A 19,561-nucleotide genomic window follows, 5' to 3' on the forward strand; every position below is an offset into this window, starting at 1 on the left:
GGTGGCTGCAGAACAGAAAGTGAGGCAGGTACAATTCCATCCAGCCTTGCAAATGTGAATCTTTGCTATTTTGCAGGCTCTGAAGTCACTCACTGTGTTACCGAAGCGCTAGCTTTCTGAATCAGTTTGAGTCATGTGTAAAACAACCAGGCAAGAACGTGTGTTTCTAAAATAACTGTATCTAGCAGATCTCCAAAACCTTCACCAGGGAAGCAGTTAAAAAGAAAAAGGTGGGTGTGGGGGGCGCAAGGGGATAGAGAGGGTATTTTCTTAGGTTTTATTTTGATTCCTGTTTCAGGCAGACAACCGCGTTGCTGGCTGTTTCACCAAGTCACGGGGACATAGCAGGACCGCAGAACGGAATGAATAGGCCAAATTGCGCATAGCCTTCCAGGTTAGAAATCACTGGAAGGCTTCAAACAGATCAGTGTTGGAATCCTATTTATTGTATTGACTTGTCTAGGGAAATAGTTTTATGTCCTTTATTCCATTTTTTTTTTTAACATATGAGCCTTTTTCCTCCACTAAACATGAATATTTAAAGGCTTCTTTGCTATGTAGCATCACAGAATTAATCTAGTAATAGTCATATTGACCTTGCCCTCATTGGAACAAGCTGGGGCTGGTATAATACAAGCGTGTTGGTTTTGCAGAAAGGCTATAATTTTTTTTTTAATATTCCTGCTATACAATAGCAAATCATTAAATCTCAAAAGCTGAAAAACAGCAGATGGGCGTTTTCTGACCAATATCATTTAAAAAAAAAAATTTCTTGAATATGCTGTTGATATCAGTTCAGGTGTCCTTGTGTCCAGACATCCGCTGGAGGTGTTTAAAATAGATCTGAGGAGAGATGATGGAGAGTAAGGAGAAAAAAAACATGCCGTGTCCGAAAGTGGGACATGCAAAGTACACCAGTAGTAATCATGGGCAATATATGAGTTGTGCTTTTACTGATGACAGGTGACTCTATGTCCAGACACTAGAACTTTACTAAAATAGGAAATTTTCTTGTAAGTTATTTATCTTTTGTAAATCCACTGTTTGGAACCCAGAAAGCAATTGTGACAATACCTTGGGGGGAAAAAACTTTCGTTATGAGTTAACCCTGACCAGAAATCTGGGAGAAGGTCTGCAGTGCTTGGAGTATCTAAGTGGTGGGGCTTAGTTATACTGAACCCAAATGTAAATTGCTAGAAGCTCACTCCTTTTCATCTTTGCTTCCTATTTTGAAACTGATGAAAATATGTGACTATTTGAGTGACCAGAGCTATTACTAATAGAATAAATAAGTGACCCTAAGTTTGTCCAGTAGTAAATACTAGTCTAGCCATCTGAGGTTCTCTTTACCAGCAGCGCTGTAGTCACGCTTTCAGCTCAGGCATAACTTTGACAGATAATATTTGCTGAAGAATTTTTTGTGGAAACCTGAAATAGCTGTATTCTCAGATCATTTTACTCAAGATGATGGATGTTCCTTTCACAAACCCAAGACAGTGTTTCTTTTCACAAGAAATGTGTCTTGTGTGTGTAAGAAGAGTGCTCCGGGAAGTGTATGCTAGCAGCAGTGCAAATTTAAGCTGTTTGTACTCAAGGGTGACTATGTTTTTCCACACAGCTCCCAGATTCTTGGTCTTCCCTTCCTTTGCAAAGAGCTGAGTTTCTCAGTAGGTATTTCAGTAAAAATATGCACAAAATAAACAGCTCCTTTAGGCTTGCAACATCTTGATTTTGTAGGAAATACAGTTTAAAGGTACAAATATCCTATCTTGTTCTTTTCTGCACCTTCTACTGTCAAGAAGCTTAAAAAGGGACTTCAGGGTGGCCCACTGCTTGAACAATTCAAAGCCTGTTTGCTGAAATGCTTGTGTATGAGTAGGGAATCTTAAACATAAGCACTAATTAGCACCAAAAATTTGTTCAACATGCTTTCAGTCTGCATAGAAATCGGAAACAACCTTGTTTCCAATGAGGGAAATGCCGTTCCATCAATTCCAGTCCACGTTGGCATGGGCAATGAGGAATGAGTAATCTGCCATTCAGGAGAGATGGCAAGCAATGGGTTCGTTCCTGTGTATTTTAGCGTCACATAGCCAACAGAAGCTGCATATCATTTAGCCAGAAAAGCTCCAAATGGCAACATTAAATTGGACTGTGCTTTGTGGGCTGGGTGGCTGATTTCTTTGAAAACATCAGCAAATGTATTGAATTCCTCTGGTGTAAATCAGGTTTAATATCATTGAAATTGAGTAAAACGGGGGAAAAGAATCAGTCTCTGTGTGTAGAATGGTGAATTACATCCAGACCATGTTTAAAAATGAGATGAAGTCATTAGGCCAAAAACAGGATATGAAAATAAAATTGAAGTCTGTCTTTATTAACCATGACCTCAGTAGTCCACAGTGTTTTGGCTCATTGATTTCTAATGTTAATGTGGTTTAAACCTCTTACTAAGCTCGGAAGAATGTTCTTTCAACAGAACCATATCTATTAAATGAGTCATTTGCTCTTTAAAACTAGATAGCTTCACAGCACAGCATGCAGTAAGCCTCCTAACGTCTCGCCAATTGTCCAGCAAGATTGTTGATATTTATACAGAGAAACTTTAAAGGGATGCTGACAGGAGAGTTTCATCATCTGTAAATAGCCTTATTAAGGTTCATGCATAAAATCCACTTGGAGTCTTGAAGCGTGAATTCTTGCTAAGACTGTGTGTAGACACCTTCCTGTCCAGTCTGTCCTAGTTTGTTATTGCAGAGCAACCCAGAGTTGTTCAGCTGCTGATTTTTTTTTCACGAACTAAAGAGACTCTGAAAAACACCTAAGGACAGAAAGTAAAATCAATCTTAAGACTAGCACAGATGAGCATCCTTTTTAAATGGTTTTACTACATCATAAAGATGCTTTAATAATCCTCTTAGAGAGAAAAGAGAGAAATAACTAGGATTGCATATTTAACAAGCCAGTGTGTATTTCCTGAATGCACCACAGATTCTCTGTCAAGCCATGCCGACAGCAAACCGCGCTGCAGTGAATGGCTAACAATATGGTAATAATGACTCGTCCACATGTTTTACAAGAAATATTACAAATTCCCTCTGTAAAAATCACTGGTTTTCATCTCTAGGAAAGTTCTCAGAAATTCCCAAGCTGCATTTTAAAGTGATGTGGAAGTGCTCGCTTATTAGTAATGGCATGAACCCCTTACTGTTGTGAACAAGAGTGAGATTGCTAAGCTGGAAACTGAGATGCTCAGAGGCACCTGAGGCACAGATACACCTGCACCTTTTCCTTGAAGGGACTATGCCTGAAATAGCAAAAGGGCTTCCAGTCTCTAATGCTTGATTTGATGAGAATACAGATGAGAGCAAGGTAACTGCTGACAGAGATACTCTGATCTTCTGATGGAGACAGACTTTTGCTGGTGTTCACAACCAAATCTTTGCCCCCTGCCCAGGAGGGCTGCTTTTTCCTCTTGCTCGTACTGTGGAGCAGCTTCCCGGATTACATGGCCCCATTTGACACCTGAGGAAAGTGTAATTTCCCTTGGCAGCCTGCAGGTTATTTGTGAGTCTTTTTGCTACAGGCACATCTGTTCCTTTTTGGAGTCTCCAGCCAGCCTCTAGGCTCCCATGCTCTCTATTTCCCCCCTTCCACAACAGTTGAAGTTGTACAGAGATGAGCTAGGGGCCCTTATTACTTATAAGAGCCAAGAGGGGAACACCAGTGAAACACCTCAAAGGAATTAAGGGGTGTTGTTCCAAGAAGGTGACACGGATGACAGCCCAGCTACACAGGTGCCCACACCATGGGCAATAAACAGGAGGAGCTGGAAGCCATTGTATAGCAGGAAGGCTATGATATAGTTGCCTCCACGGAAACATGGTGGGATGGCTCGTACAACTGGAGTGCTGTAATGGATGGCTGTAAACTCCTCAGAAGGGATGGGCAAGGCAGGAGAGGTGAATGGGGTAGCCCTGTATGTTAGCCAGTGTTTGGATTGCCTAGAGCTTAATAGTGAAGATGTCAGGGTTGACTGTTTATGGGTAAGAATCGGGGCGAAGGCAGATATCATGGTGGGAGTCTGTTACAGACCACCCAACCAGGATGAAGAGGCAGATGAATTATTCTATAAGCAGCTGGGAGAAGCCTCACAATCACTAGCCCTTGTTCTCATGGGGGACTTCAATCTACCACGTCTGCTGAAAAGCGGAGAGGAAACAGTCTAGGAGGTCCTGGCTAACTGGGGAGGTCCCAGTTGACTGGAGGCTGACAACTGTGATGCCCATCTGCAAGAAGGGCCAGAAGGAGGATCTTGGGAACTACAGGCCTGTCAGCCTGACCTTGGTGCCAGGGAAGGTTATGGAGCAGATCATCTAGAGTGCCATCACACGGCACGTACAGGATAACCAAGTGATCAGGCCCAGTCAGCATGAAAGGCAGGTCCTGCTTGACTAACCTGATCTCCTTCTATGACAAGGTGATGCGCCTCATGGATGAGGGAAAGGCTGTGGATGTTGTCTACCTGGACTTTAGTAAAGCCTTTGACACAGTTTCCCACAGCATCCTCCTGGAGAAACTGGCTGCTGATGGCTTGGACAGGTGTGCTCTTCTTTGGGTAAAAACCTGGCTGGACGGCCGAGTCCAGAGAGTTGTGGTGAACAGTTAAATCCAGTTGGTGGCTGGTCACGAGTGGGGTTCCCAGGGTTCAGTGTTGGAAGGCTCTGCAGAGGGCCCTGGACAGGCTGGATCGATGGGCCGAGGCCAATTGTATGAGGTTTAACAAGGCCAAGTGCCTGGTCCTGCCCTTGGGTCACACCAACCCCAGGCAACGCTCCAGGCCTGGGGCAGAGGGGCTGGGAAGTGCCCGGTGGAGAAGGCCCTGGGGGTGCTAGTACAGCCGGCTGGGCATGAGCCAGCAGTGCCCAGGTGGCCAAGGAGGCCACCAGCCCCCGGGCTTGTGTCAGCCCTGGTGTGGCCAGCAGGAGCCGGGCAGGGATGGGGCCCCTGTGCTTGGCACCGGTGAGGCCCCACCTCGAATGCCGGACTCAGGTTTGGGCCCCTCGGGACAAGGACCTTGAGGTGCTGGAGTGTGTCCAGAGACGGGCAGCGGGGCTGGGGCAGGGTCTGGAGCACAGGTGTGCTGGGGGGTGGCTGAGGGGGCTGGGGGGGTTTAGCCTGGGGAAGAGGAGGCTGAGGGGAGACCTTATCGCTCTCTGCAGCTGCCTGAAAGGGGCTGTAGTGAGGTGGGGGCTGGAGTCTTCTCCCTAGTAACAAGCGATAGGATGAGAGGGAATGGCCTCAAGTTGAACCAGAAGAGGTTTAGATTGGATATTAAGAAATATTACTTCACTGAAAGGGTTTTCAAGCATTGGAACAGGCTGCCCAGGGAAGTGGTTGAGTCACCATCCCTGGAGGTATTTAAAAGACATGTTGATGTAGTGCTTAGGGACATGGTTTAGTGGTGAACTGCAGTGTTAGGTTTGTGGTTTGACTCTATGATTTTAAAGGTCTTTTCTAACCTGTGTGATTCTGTATATTCTGTGTATTCCTCCAGTGGCTGTCACCCGCCCCATGTGCCACAGCAAGCTACTTGCTTGCATGCTGAATAAAGCAGCCTGCCTTTCTGCTGTCCTCCTGTAGCCTTTTAAACTGCCCGTAACACACCAAATGCAGGCAGTAAACAGTGAAAAAATAAATACAAGTGATACTATCTATCCTTCCCACTTACCTAATTATTTTTGAAACATTTCCTTGTGGTCATATAATGATAACTTTGGAAAATCTGAGCGCAAACTGTGGATTGCAGCTGGAAATGCAGGAAATAAAGTGGGTTTGAAAAAATGTAAACAGCTTAGTCTCATTAAAGCCATCTACAGGGAGAAGCAGCACAAGAAACTTGAGATATTTTGATGAAAAACTATATTCCTTGGCCAGCTGGTCTTCACTGGGTAAAAAGGATTTTTATTTCATTTATGTGGTTTTATTTTTTAACACACTATCGCAGAAGCCCTGACACAATTCAAAACTTGATTGTAGACTTTACCTAGGGGCAAACGAACAGGTTCAGGGTTCCTAGGATATTTTGGAAGTAACCATAGGAGTTCTATTAAATGTGCGTGAAGTATCTTTTGTGGTGGCCAAAGCAGTCGACTGTACAGCTGACGAGCTATCCCTTTGAAAGTACATATGAGGTGTTTGTATGTATGTATATGCATAAGGTAACGTATTGTCTAAAAAAGCCCTCCTCTATGAATCTTTTATGTCTGGAGCTTTATATTCCAGCTCTGAGCAGGAAATATCGAGAACTCTGATTTTTAGTGAGGCTGCTTTTTGTTCTCTTCAAATTATCTGATGACCTTAAACTTGCTAAGGCAACATTGCCAGAGAAGTAAACACTCTCTTTCATCTCTAAGTGCATTTTCTTCATGTGGCCTGTATGGATTTGCAGGGTCCAGAGTCCATTTTTCATACATGCATAGATGTTTTTCCAGCCACTGTGAGCAACCACATTTCCTTTTGAAGGTGTTTCAGTTACTGTCAATTAACAGGACTTGTAGTTTGTGACAGAAATGTTGGCTAGAGGGAATGTCTGGAGGTCATCCCGTCCAACCTCCTGAACTTGCACCACCACTATACTAGGTTAGGTCTGGCTTTGTCTAGCCAAGTCTTCTAAACCTCCAAGATTGGCGATTTCACAACCTCCCTGGGTACCCCATAGTATCCCCCAGTAAAAGGGTTTTTCTCCTAATGCCCACCCAAGCCACAAACTGTGGTTGTTGCCCCTTGTTATCATCTGGCAGTACCAAGATTGAGTTGGGTTGTGTGTGTAAATACCCTACAAACAGTTGTAGACTGATATTAAACAATCCCTTAGTCGCTTCTTTGTCAGATTAAACAAAATTAGACAAGCCAATTCTCTCAGCTGCCCCTTTTTGGCCAGATGTTTAAGGCGCCTGACCATCTTACCACCGCTTCGCTGCTCTCTTTCAGTTCATTACCACCCATCTCATATTGGGAGTCCAAAACTGAACACAGTATTCCAGCTGAAGCCTTACCACTACAGTTAATTACCCCATAGATCCAGGGGCATGCAGCATAACTGTAGTTTCTGCCACTTCCTTTTCCCACCAACCCCAGTGCTCTTTGGAGATGCAGCGATGTTTTTTTTCTTTGTGTTACATCTGGGATTTTGTCTGGCTATGGTTTGAGGACAGGAGATGCTTTGCTATTTATGTCATCCGTGGAGGTGGTGACAAGAGTAAAGACATCTGCAGATGCACACATGGTCCTGACAGACACAGTCAAAAGTGTTGGTGTTGGACAGAAACTGAAGTAAAAAGCACATACGTACACCTTCTGTGAGATCCACATTAGCTGAAGCTCCCCAGAGGAGTGTGGTTACCGAAAGGAAAATAACCTTATTTAGTTTAAGACTGTTTTCAAACATGCTGTTGCTATTTGCTGCAAATCCAAGAAGGAGGCTGTGTAGCAATCCCGTCACTTGTCTTTTTACTGCAGATTCCCAAGGAGGATCTGTCCGGATGAAGCCTCCTACATCTGAATCCATCATGTACATTTTCTTAATAGCTGAAGAAGGAAAGGAAGGGTTTGCAGAGGGTAGTTCAGCTGAACAATATCATGGAGCTTCTCTGAAGAGAGTCACCCGCAGACAGGCCCTCTTTATCTCTCTCTTCAACGTGTGAGGAGAACCAAAACAGGAGCTCAGGTGTAGAGTTCTGCAGCATAGTCTGGTTTCCAGAGTTTTCACTGTTCATTGCTTTTGTTGCCTTTAATGTTTAACTGAATGTTTATGAATGTCTTGAACAAAATTAGAACACCCTGATCTGCTTTAGCTAGCAAGCAAGGTCGGTGTTCAGATTATTTGAAGTCAGTCCTGGTTTGTGTTCTACACAAGGTGTTATCCCTCAAAGGTTATTTTTCATTTTGAATAAATGAGAACAGGTGATGTGGGATGTAATCGCCTAACTTATCTTGGCTGAGACAAGTTTGCAGGGTTGCTGGTTGCCTCAGGAAATGTTATATGATGATCTGGAAACAGATTTTTATAACCCAGAATTTCTATCCTTTTTGGACAGGTTATTATGAGGGGCAGAGTTCAGCTGGCTTTCAAGCTGGTGTTAAAGTAGAATCTAGTAGAGGCTCTAATAGAGTATCTAATAAACCATGGTACTCTGAGTGTGATCTACCAGTGTGTTACTCTACCTCTAGAGTTACTAATGCACTTAATGCTATTATACCTTATATTAGCTTCAAACTAGAGCTGCTCATTGTTGAATCAAGTCCTATATTTTGATCAAGATACAGAGAACTGTGTTTTTAAAAGTGCTGAAGTCTTTGTTTGTTTGTTTTGGAAGATGTTAAAACATGTTAAATAAAATTAGTTCTAGACTGAATATTTGTATGACAAGTTCTGCCTACAGCAAATCTCTATGACTGAGCTGCAGATCTCTAAAAATAAGATTTAAAATTGGAATGTTTATGCAAGTCTTAACACTTGTGGTACCAGTGCATGTTGCCATAATAATAAGTGGAATCACAGAGTGTTGTCACATTGCATTGAATTTCTGACCTCTGTTTCATCTTGTGAGACAAATTGATCCTGGAACACTAAGGCTATAAAGGATTATCTGAATAGAAATGTTTTCTGGGTACTTGTAATGAAACTCAATATGCTACGTGATTCAAGTAACCAATAAATGAATTCATTATTATTATCAGTTTGTAACTGACATTAGCAGGAAAGCAGAAGCATCGCCAAATAAAAAAGTAGGCAATAACAGGGCTTTTTTCCCTACGCCTTTGTCTTACACTCCACAGGTTAAAGTTTCTAAAAAGCAAAAATAGACCAAACCCAATAACTGTGTGTGGAAATTAACTCCTGCAGTTCTAGAGGATGTTATTTCTAATGCATAGCAATGTGAAACAGCAAAATGTTTCTGGGTTTGCTCTCTCCAAAGAGGAAGGGCCAAATAAAGCACTTGTAGAAAATATGTTAAGGGGAGTTGTGCTTTCTCTATTACTGCAAGGGGACCTGGTGCTCAGAGCCCCTCCAGCAGCACCGCTGGCTGTGTGGGAGGCAGGGGAGAACCAGGACGACTGAGATACATCAGTACATTCATGCCTCTGTGGCACCAACATAATGAGTCACCTCTGGATCTTTTTCATATTCTTTTGATCATGCTACTGGAGTTGTTTGGATTGTTCTTCAAGGTAATGGAAATTACGCTGGGGAACAGGGCCAGGATCTCAAGAGACAGAGTAGCTGAAAGAGCAACACCTCTGCTTGCCTCTTCCTCTTCATGCTCTGGCCTCTCTTGCTGCAGCCTGGGTTATGTGCCATAGATTTGAATCCCAGGAGGCTGGAGTGCCCCAGCCACTGATCGGTAGAGAGGTTGAAGGCTCCTCCCCCTCACCTGTTTATACCTATGGAAGAGCTTTGCTTGGGGCAGGTCACACTGCTGCACTGGCTGAGTTTAGTCTCCTTTCTTCAGAGCCTGGAGACAACTACGTGCCTTTATTCCGTAAACAGAAACACTGCCTTCAATCTGGCAAGAGAGATCATCATGCCTTTAATGTAAACTGGTGCTGTAGCAGGAAAACTAGCCCAGCTCTGTGGAGCCTGGAGTTCGGTCACTCCCTCCAGAAACCAGAGGGCAGGGTACTGCCCTCTGGGGTGAAAGTACTGGTGCCAGGCACTGGCTTCAGGGGTACAAATGATCCATAATCCAACCATGATTTTGGGAACAGTGTGTGTCATGTTCCCTATGAAAAGACCATATTTTTTTCTGCAAAATGAGTTGCTTTTTGCGAGACTTCCCTTAGCCTATAAGTATTCCTTCTTTTATGTGTATTTCTCCAGTAGCTTACCCAGGGCCGGGTTTAGGAACAGTGATGTTATGAGACAGTGCAAGAGTTTATATGTCTAACCTTGCAGGAGAATGTCCTTTTGGGGCTATCCTGTATTTCAGATCATTCAGCCTTCCTTCCACGTGCTCCCCAGACTCAGACATGGAGGCCCTTTTGCACTTAAAGGTTTCAATACCTAGATCTGATAACCAATGTAGAGAAGGTAATATTGTATTAGGTGAATGTCTTAGGAAAATCTTACATGATTTTAAGCAACCACAACTCAACGAGCTTCTAAAAGAACTGAGGTTTCTCTTCCTCTCTGTTTTGTTCAGTAAAGTCCAAGGCAGAGTTTGGAGTTTCAAAACTAGAGGAGTCTTTCTTTGCTTGTTCTGCTCATTGCTCCACAGAAAAAGCCTTCACCTTTTGTCCTTACCCTTCAAATGAAATCCCAGCGCTCTCGGTCAGGTGATCTACTTTGATTTGCTTGCAAAGTGAAATCAATAATCTCATTTAAAAAACTTGCTGAAGGCGGGGAATCTCCCTCATATTGGACATGCTATCGGAGAATAATCTGCCATTCTGGGTGCAACCTGACCTCCAGCCTGCAAGGATAAGTAGCCTGAGAAAGCATGAGTGGAGAAATTGTGATAAGAACTATGTAAGGTTACCAAGAGGTTATTAGGATTATACCACGTTTCAGTTTTTCGGTCACACACTTTTTCCACAGATTTTCTGAATAATTGTGTTTGAGCCAATACATACAGGATGATGTAAGATGTATAGGTGAATACATTGACACCCTGAAGGCATAAGTGGCAGAAGACATGCTGTTTCTATCGCTTGCCTCATAAACAGATGACAGTCAAAGTCACAGTGTCTCTGTGAAATCATGAGTTTGTTTGATTATCACTGAGAGAACATTCATTTCTCTTTTTCAGAAGGCCGTTTCAGGCACTGCTGTGGAAGAAAACCAAACCAGCTTAAGCCTGAATGCTATATTTTGGGTTCCCAACACAGAAAAAAACCCAGATTTTCTTGTTAGGTATGAATACACGCTGCTAGCCTCATGACAGAGGAGACTTGTTTTCAGAATGTGAAACAATGCTGTCCCTGACGTCTGGTCTATATCTGGTTCTTATCTTTTAGGGAAGGAATACAAGAGTTTTCCAAGACCAGGTTTGGAACCAGACATGTACGTTCTGTAATGATCCCTAACCATCTATTAAATGCCCTTTTAGATTTAAAGAGTACAGGATTTCAAAGGGTGACTTCATCTCCTGAGGCCTTAAAAAATGCTCATCGATAGTCTTGGAGTAAGTGGCCCCACTGCTGAGGGAAAAGGGACACTCAAAGATAAAGAGTGCGAATCGGGCAAACCCCTGCTCTGTGAATCTGTAAAAGATCAGACAGATTTACTGGGAGCAACCTCCACCTCTCCCATTAATATCTTGTGGGAGGGTGCAGGGTCCTGTGCACTTCCCATGCTGCATTTGCAGCCACGCAACCTGAGTGGCCCCAGGTGAGTAACTTCACCACGTCAGCTACCAGATCTGAGGAGCCCTGTGCTGATCCTGAGGAGTCCTATGAAGCCACGTAGCGCATCTTAGAGCAGGAGCATTTGGAGTCTGTGGTCCTCCTTGCCTAACACCCAATGAGTATAGTGGAGTTGGGTACCTCTCTGCTTACTGAGACTTTGAGGTCCTTCATACACCACATCTGTGCTTGAGATATGGGCTCAAGCTGGCAACTGATGTAAGCCAGTACAGCCAGTGATGGGCAATGATAGCAGATTCCTCAGCACAGACTCATGGTTACAAGTCCTTTGGATGTTCTGCGGCGCAAACACTGTCTCCGCTTTGTCTGTCTGTGGGGTGCTCATCTGGTTTTTTTGCTGAGCTGATGATGTGCTTGCTAATTACTTGAATGAACTCTGTTCTTAGGTCAGGGATTGAAGACACTAATGGGCATGTTGTGAAGATCACAGTGGTTGGAAGGCAATGTGGGTTACCCCACCGATGGCTGCAAACAACACGAGAACCTCTAATGTTGCCGTCATCCCGTCCAGGAGAAGTTAGAAACTTACAGTCCAGAGCAAATAGGGAGGACAAAGCATCATATTCATTACCCTGAGCGTGCTTTTGCTAAACGTTGTTAATGGATAAGCAAAGTTTGGATATCTGGGACATAAGGAGAAGGGAGGAAAAATATGAAGAATCCCTAGAAACATGGTGAGACTGTGATCTCCCCATGGAGAATGAGGAAGAATATATTCCTGGCAGGAATGGCATTTTCCTACCACTTAAGTAGAACTGCTGCAGTGACACAACTCATTAATGTCAGATATCTGACTTGTTTCCAGAGGTATACCTCTTTCCTGAGCAGCTGATTTCTGCTGCTTCAAGCTGCAGGCAGCTGGGGTAACGATGGTCTTAAAATGAGCGTTGTCTTAGTGTTTTCTCTGCCAGACAGACCTGGGAGAGGGAATTGGGTTAAATTGAGCAGAAGATGGGGAGACTGTCCTGGAAGCCAGAGTCACTGCCAACTGCACCATATATTCTGCTGACAGCCTGCCCCGAGCCCGATCTTTTCGGCTCTCTCTTGACCCTGGAGGAGCCTTGAGTCATATTTGGGTGGTTCCATTGGTCTAAGTATGTCATTAAGTCTCAATCTGTTAGCAGGTTTAATGGCACTTTGATATGAACTGGAGCCAGGGAAATGTTAAATTGAAATCTGTTTATTTCTCTTCCGCACTGATAAAAGATGCACAATGCATGAAGCTTTGGTCCCTTTCTAGTGCAGGAAGTGAACAACAAACTCAGTTTCACCCGAGAGCAGCCAAGGAAAGGAGTTTAATTTGTCTTTGAAGATTAAGCATTGATCATAAAATATATGATACTATTACAGTGCACGCTTCCTCCAGGTGCATAGAGGGAGCCTCTGTAGCCACAATGTAAGGGACATCCTATTGTTTCTTGGTTATTTCATGTTGTACAAGGCAACTATTCCTATTTATAACGCGTGAAATGTTCACCTACTGGAGTTTTCTGCCTGGCTGATTCTGCCTTAATTTACAATGAACATTAGTCTTGTGATTTACAGTCTGTCAGATTCCCTGAGTAGGATAACTCTCTTGAAGAAAGTTTCTCACCCACAGAATGGCTCAGATGGAGTTTCGCTTGCCTCTGCCAGCTCCAGCCTGGGATCTTGCAAGAAGGAAAGGGCAGGCCAGCAGGATGTGGCAGGTGATGCAGCAGACTTAGCGCAGCAGACTTAGCGCAGCAGAGGGCCTTTGCTTTGGGTGAAAGGTCTGACACAGGTTCACTCCTCCTCTCTCCTGTTATTTACTTCCAGGTGCCTCTCCCTTGAACACGTGGGTACTGGCCAGCCCCAAAATGAAATTGCAGGTCTGTATTTATGTCTTCTAAAACTTTTGTATGGAAGAATTCATCAAATGGTTTGCACTTTTATTCCTCAAGGGCTTGTGCCTGCTCCTCTTGGGAGCCGAGGTGGAATGTCTCATTTGGGAGCCTGGATCTAAGGTCACTCGCAGTCAGGCATTACTGTTGATTTACGCAGGGGTATAAAAGCACAGTCAGGTGCCAAATCCCACAGCCTGCAAATCCTTGGGAACTAGTTCTCCTGTTTGGTCAGGTGTTCACTGGTGCGGTGTTGGCATTGTGCTTTGTGGAGGCAATGGCTCCAGAGGAGCACCACTCAAAGGAGCTCCATCTTCAGTGAGCAATTTGGCAGGCACAACACCTTTGATGACTTAACATTGCGCTCAGAAAAAAAAGTAACTACTTCTGGCTTAAGAAGAAAGAAAAGGACAGGGAAAGAGGAGGATTCAGGGGTTTGGTTGTACCTTACGTGCTTACAGCAGCTGTCCTCCTTCCTCCTCCCTGCCCCACTCCCTGCACTCCTCCCTGAGCTGCAGGGAGCAAAGAAAGCAACAGGTTTTTGGGTAGCCTAGGTATGGTGAGGCAGTACGTTGTCATGCTCCAATTAGGTACATAGAAATGTCTCTAAAAGGTATTAATATCACAACTGATGCTAGCGGGCACTTTCGTTTTCAGTCTTGAAAGAGAGGTATAAGGCTGCGTTACAGACAGGAAATTCAACCCAAATGTGCTTCATCCAGCGTGACGTGAAATGTGATCGTTGCACCGAGTGAGGGAACTCATACTCTGGTTGCTCAAGCTCCACGTGTCCTGTGTGACTGTGCACAGCACTGCTGTGTCAGGGCTGGCGGTGGGGATGATTTTACAAGCTCAAAATCCATGTCAGTAAAACAAAACAAAAGTGAAGGCTGCTGGTGTGTTTACCAGACTAAAATCCCATAGCGCTGGGAACCAGTGGCTCTGATCAGATGTTTATGATTGTTCATTGTAAGTGCATGTAAAGTGGTGAACATCACATGTGTCAGGAGAGATTATCTGGGGTAGCTTCTCTTACTAATCCAGCTGGATGCAATTAGCCCATGAGAATTTCTTCCAAAGCAAATTGCCAGGGCTATGGCAGATGCCCAGGGTTCACAGGACTACTTTGTGGATGAAAAGGCATTGCCCTTTGAACACTTGAGGAAACTATTTCAATTCCTCCTGGAAATCTTCAAAGACTGAAGGGCACTTTTATTATTTTGGCCACTTTATGTATCCTCCATTTCCATGTCTTAGAGCATCTCACGAGACTCAGCTGTTCAGTCTTCAAAGTATCCTGTTGCGAAAAAATTGTTCATGATGGTCTTTTGCCAGATTTCTAAGAGCTTGGGCTCCAAGAAAACACGATTATAGTCCTGGATGCTCATCAGGTGAGGGGCTAAAATGCAAGGACACCAAAATGGGAGGCAGAAAAAATGAGAATATTCTCACTGCTGTGTTATTCAAATCAGGCCAAAAATGCTGTGACTCGTGAAGGAAAACTATTTACAGCAGTTTTCCTAAACCAACGTGGTGTGCACACCTTGAACGGAATTAGTGACCCACATTTAGATATTTCACCCATCTCTTTAGCTTGTGCTTTAACTCTGTTTTCATTGTCTGGGCAAGTTTTCACATCACAGAAGCTAGAATTGTTAGAGTAACCAGCTCACCCATGTGATCCTGTAGCTTTACTGAATCATCTCTTGTCGCTGGATTAGGCTTTGATAAACATAACAAATACACTAGTTTACAGGAGCCCAAAGACACCGCTCACATTGCCTATAGCTAGGAGACTTTTCCTCCAAGTGTCAATTATGAAATTATGTTCGTTAGTGTAAGAGTGTCTTGATAAAAAAACCAGTTTTCCAACAGGGCTCTTGTCCTGGCTGAGGTAGCATCAAATGAGCACATCTGTGCTGAGCACCCTCGTTCGAGCCTGTATGTATAAAGTATCCAGAGGTTTGAAACAAAACAATCAGCTGCACACACAAGCCCGGTTTGGTGAGCTTCAGCCAGGCCCTTTACATAACAAAGAAAATATGTGCATAGTCAGATTCTATTCATGATCCATATTTCGTAACTTCTAAAGAAGGAATTGCTTGAATAATGGCAGTAATAATACTTAGTAAAGTTACTTGCTGTAATCTTCAATGCGATCTGACAACTACAGAAAAACACAGCATGCTGTTGAGTATCTTAAAGTATGTGCTGGGGGGTGGATATGCAGAAAGGTGTATCTGCCACAACCGCCATAGGAATCCTTGCTAAAAATGCTGTTAAGTGCTTAGTGATGTACAGTTCACAAGAATATGTTTCTTTTTTATTTTTTCTTCTTCTTCTTTTTTCTTTTTTTTGGTCTTCTTCACTGTTGGCCTGAAGAGCACCTCTCCAGTTTTCTAGGTCGGTACTCTAGACTCTGTCCTCAGCCATTTCTGCAACAATGAAATCCCTGCAGACCGCAGGAGGGTTTTGCCACCACTCACGTGGAAGTACTGCCTATTCGGGGCTTGCACGACATAGCTGCCCGGCACTTAGTGCATAGCTATGGTGGTAACTCAGAAGGCGGCTATTGAAAAGAGCCGGTGGGCTGCAATTGAAAGATTCAAATGACAATGCCCTGCAATTATGTCTGTATTCCAGCGAAGACAACACATTCACTAGGTTGACTTGGATTTCTTTAAAAATATATATACAAGTAACTTTTCACTGACAAGTTTTCATATCATTCTTCTGCCCAGTACTGGAAACACAGAAACTCAAATAAAGCAAGAGCTTTGTAAGGTGCTTTCCCCTTCAGTTTCCTAATCTTTGTTTTAAATAGTACAGCCTGGGGGTTCCTGATATCTACCTGTACAATTGGGCTGCTGCATGCTTTCCTGTACAAGAGATTTTTTTTTAAGGATTTTTTTTCTCATTGCCAATAGCAGATGGTTAGGAGTTGGCAACTGGAGAGACGTTGATCTACAGATATACCTTGTCTTCACCCACAGAAATCTGTTTTAGAATTAGCTCACTTATAAACTGCTACAGATGTTATTTTACTTCATTAACTTTCTCCAAAGTTGGCAGCATCCCCAAATAATAAGCAAACGTGGCCATTGCGAAGTGCAGGTTTCAGCACCTGCAGGTACAAGGGGTAGCGAAGGATAGGGAGAGAGCTAAGCCTGCCCACACCTCTCAAACCTTCCAGGCAGCTGGGTTGTGGATTGAGCATCTGCATTGCCTTTCAGAGGTAGCAGCCTTTGCTGTGGTGGGACATTGCTGCCAGTGTGCTGGTCCGGAGAGCACCACTCTGCCTCCCAACACAGGAGCCCAGCCCCACTGAGGCAGAGGAGGGGCGTGGGAGGGGAGGCTCTTCTGTCTGACTTCCCAAAAATGTAGAAGACTGCATGTTCAACCTAATGGGACTCCCAGAAGAAAGGACCGCTCAGTTTTGGTGACTTCTGCCCTGTTGGAGAGGTGGGTGCATCATGGCCTCGTCACACACCATTTTGTCCCAGGACCTTTGCCTCCCACAGTGCAGTGGCTGGCCAGGTAGAAGTGCGGAAATAGCATAGCTAAGAACAGGCTCCCTTTTTTTTTAACTTTTAATGACTTTGTGGTACAATGCTAACCATTGTTTTCAACATGGCTTAACAGTATACGGTACGGTAAAGTGGATGAAACAAACAGAACAACCTCAAAAAGAATCATCTCGCTTCCCGACCAAGTAGCTTCCTACACAAGACCTGAAGAGATACCAGTGAGATAATAGGTATAATCATAGTGAATCCCTTACAGGTACAATTTAACATTCACCTTAATAAATTTAAAGGCCTTTTTTTTGTTCTTTCATTGATTCAGAACATTGTTTTCTTCATTTACGAGGCGTAATTCACCCTTGTCCGCTGTGCTGCTTCTCAGGCTGGCCAGGTCCCAGGGACTAGGTTTCTCGCCATGCCAGGAGAGCTCCCCCAAGAAACTTAATCTGTTTTAGCTTGTACAGGATCTTCTTGATTGTCCCTTTGTGAGAGAGGGAAGGGGAGAGAGCAGAATTTGGGATGATGTTTGAAACAGGGGTCAGGGTGGGGTTCGTAGGTATGCAGACTTAGAGGACTTAAAACCACCAGCTTAGAACCTGAAACACCCCAAAACAAAAAGCCAGAGACTGTTTGCAGGGCACTGCTGGCCATGCTCCTTTGGCACCTGGTGTAACGGACACACAAAAAAGGGCATGTAGGGAAAAGTATGCCTGGCTAAAGGATCCTGGTTTTATTTTCAGAATGGAAGTGGTGAACCCAACGTAAACTTCTGAGGTCGGCAGTCAACAGGGTGGGATCAGGTCTTTCTGGTGGTATCTTTCTAGTGGTGTTGGGCAAATATGGCTCTGTATGATGACTAGTGACCAACAAACAATAACCAAGTGTATATTTTTATTGACTAATAAATTAATTACATGCCTCTCTCAGAAGAGCTCTCAGGCTGAGCATGTGAGCAGGCTGATGTGTGCATTTGAGCTGGCTGAGGTTTGAACTGTGGCAGCTGCAGCAGCGTGCAGATACCTGCATTACTTTCCTCATATCCTCTTGTGTATCTTCTCCTGATACTTGGACATTTGGGTGTGCTGCCCCAAAGCCAACCAAAGCTGACACAGCTGAGGAGATGATTGTATTTAATGTCACTGGTTGCAGAGCACACACCAGCCCAGGCGTGGGGAGGCTTTCATCCCTGTACTCCTGCATTCCTCCTTGCTTGCCCAGGGTGAGAGCCTGGGATAAGAAGCCTTTGCACATTCAAAACTGATTCAGAGCACAGTGTGGACTGAAAATTAGTTCTTCCAAGTCTCTGAATTCAGTCTGGTATAAAACAGGTGTATATTTGCTCAGAAGACTGTGGAAATAACAAAATGCTTGTTCTTAATACCTGTATGCTTTGCATTTCATAAGTGCAGGCATGGTAACAGTATATGGTAAAGAGCTGCCATCCACAAATATACCAGACCACAGTGGTGGTTTTTCTTTCTGTTAACCCTCTGGATTTACCATGATGCTGTCCTTGTCACTTTTTGCTGACAGAAGGGGTCAGAGGTACCGTATCAGAGCCATCAGCTCAGACTGCAGCTGTACACCTGACAGCAGGCAGCTCGGGTCGCCATCGGCTCCATCAGTGTGCCTGCAAGACACGTGTTGTATGAATGGATAGCATTAGTCAACGTTTTAAACAGACAAGCAGGAATGAAGCCCCAGTCCTGTAACAGTGGGCAGGAACTTGTATCCCACCTAGCACTAATTGGCACCTTTGCTCTTGCTCTTTCTCTCCTCGGCTCTACCCATCACCGTGATAGCAAAGCACTGATTTATAACCCCAGTGGAAGCGTAGGACCCTGCATGGCATGGGGCTGAATGGTTTAGGCAGTCTCTGGGTGTCAGAGCTGAGGCATGCTGGAGGGGGTTTTCTGCTCCTCTTGGGCCATTGATAAACAACAATGTCGTTCTTTGAGTCTCTGTGTGTTTTTATGCAAATAAGTTGGTAAGAACTAATAATCAGCCCCTTTTTGGCTTTAGCAATAGAGGAAAGTATGTGCGTTGCATGTAAGGCTGGTACCTGCTGAAACAACTGTCCTTTTGTTGTATTTCTTAGGAATTTTTGATGCCTCTTGCCAATGGTATTAATAAACCAGAAGGGAATTGCACAGGCAGCGCTGCCAGATATACAAATGGAGATGTCACTTTAAAGGAAAAAACGCATGATGTTGGGATACATTTGCACATTCTGTCAGTCATTTTCCCCACCTTCACATGCAGTACTAACCAGGTAAAAGACTACACGTGGAGGAAAATAGAAACTGGGAGGAGAGGAGTGCAGCAAGGCAGTTTCTTCTGGTTGGACCATCAGGGTAAAAGGGTAGTGGTCAACAGTTCAAAGTCTAGCTGGCAACTTGTTATGAGCAGTTGTCTTCAAGGGTTGATACTGGGGCTGATACTGTTTAGCATCATCATCAACAGCCAGGAGGATGGGATGGAGTGCACCCTCAACAAATCTGGGATGACACTAGATTGTGGTGGTGTGGAGTGGTCACCATATCGGACATTAGGGCTGCCATTCAGTGGGACTTCAACAGTCTGAGAAAATGGACTGACAAAAACCTTATGAAGACCAATACAGAGCTGTATCTGGAGCAGAGCAAGCTCATAGAACAGCAAAGGCTGGGAACCAACTGCCTCAGGAGCCGCTCTATAGAGAAGTACAGGGGAGCCTGGTGAACAACAGGCTGCACAGTGGCCAGCAGA

Source organism: Phalacrocorax aristotelis, chromosome 3 (assembly GCF_949628215.1).
Source record: "Phalacrocorax aristotelis chromosome 3, bGulAri2.1, whole genome shotgun sequence".
Lineage (NCBI taxonomy): Eukaryota > Metazoa > Chordata > Aves > Suliformes > Phalacrocoracidae > Phalacrocorax > Phalacrocorax aristotelis.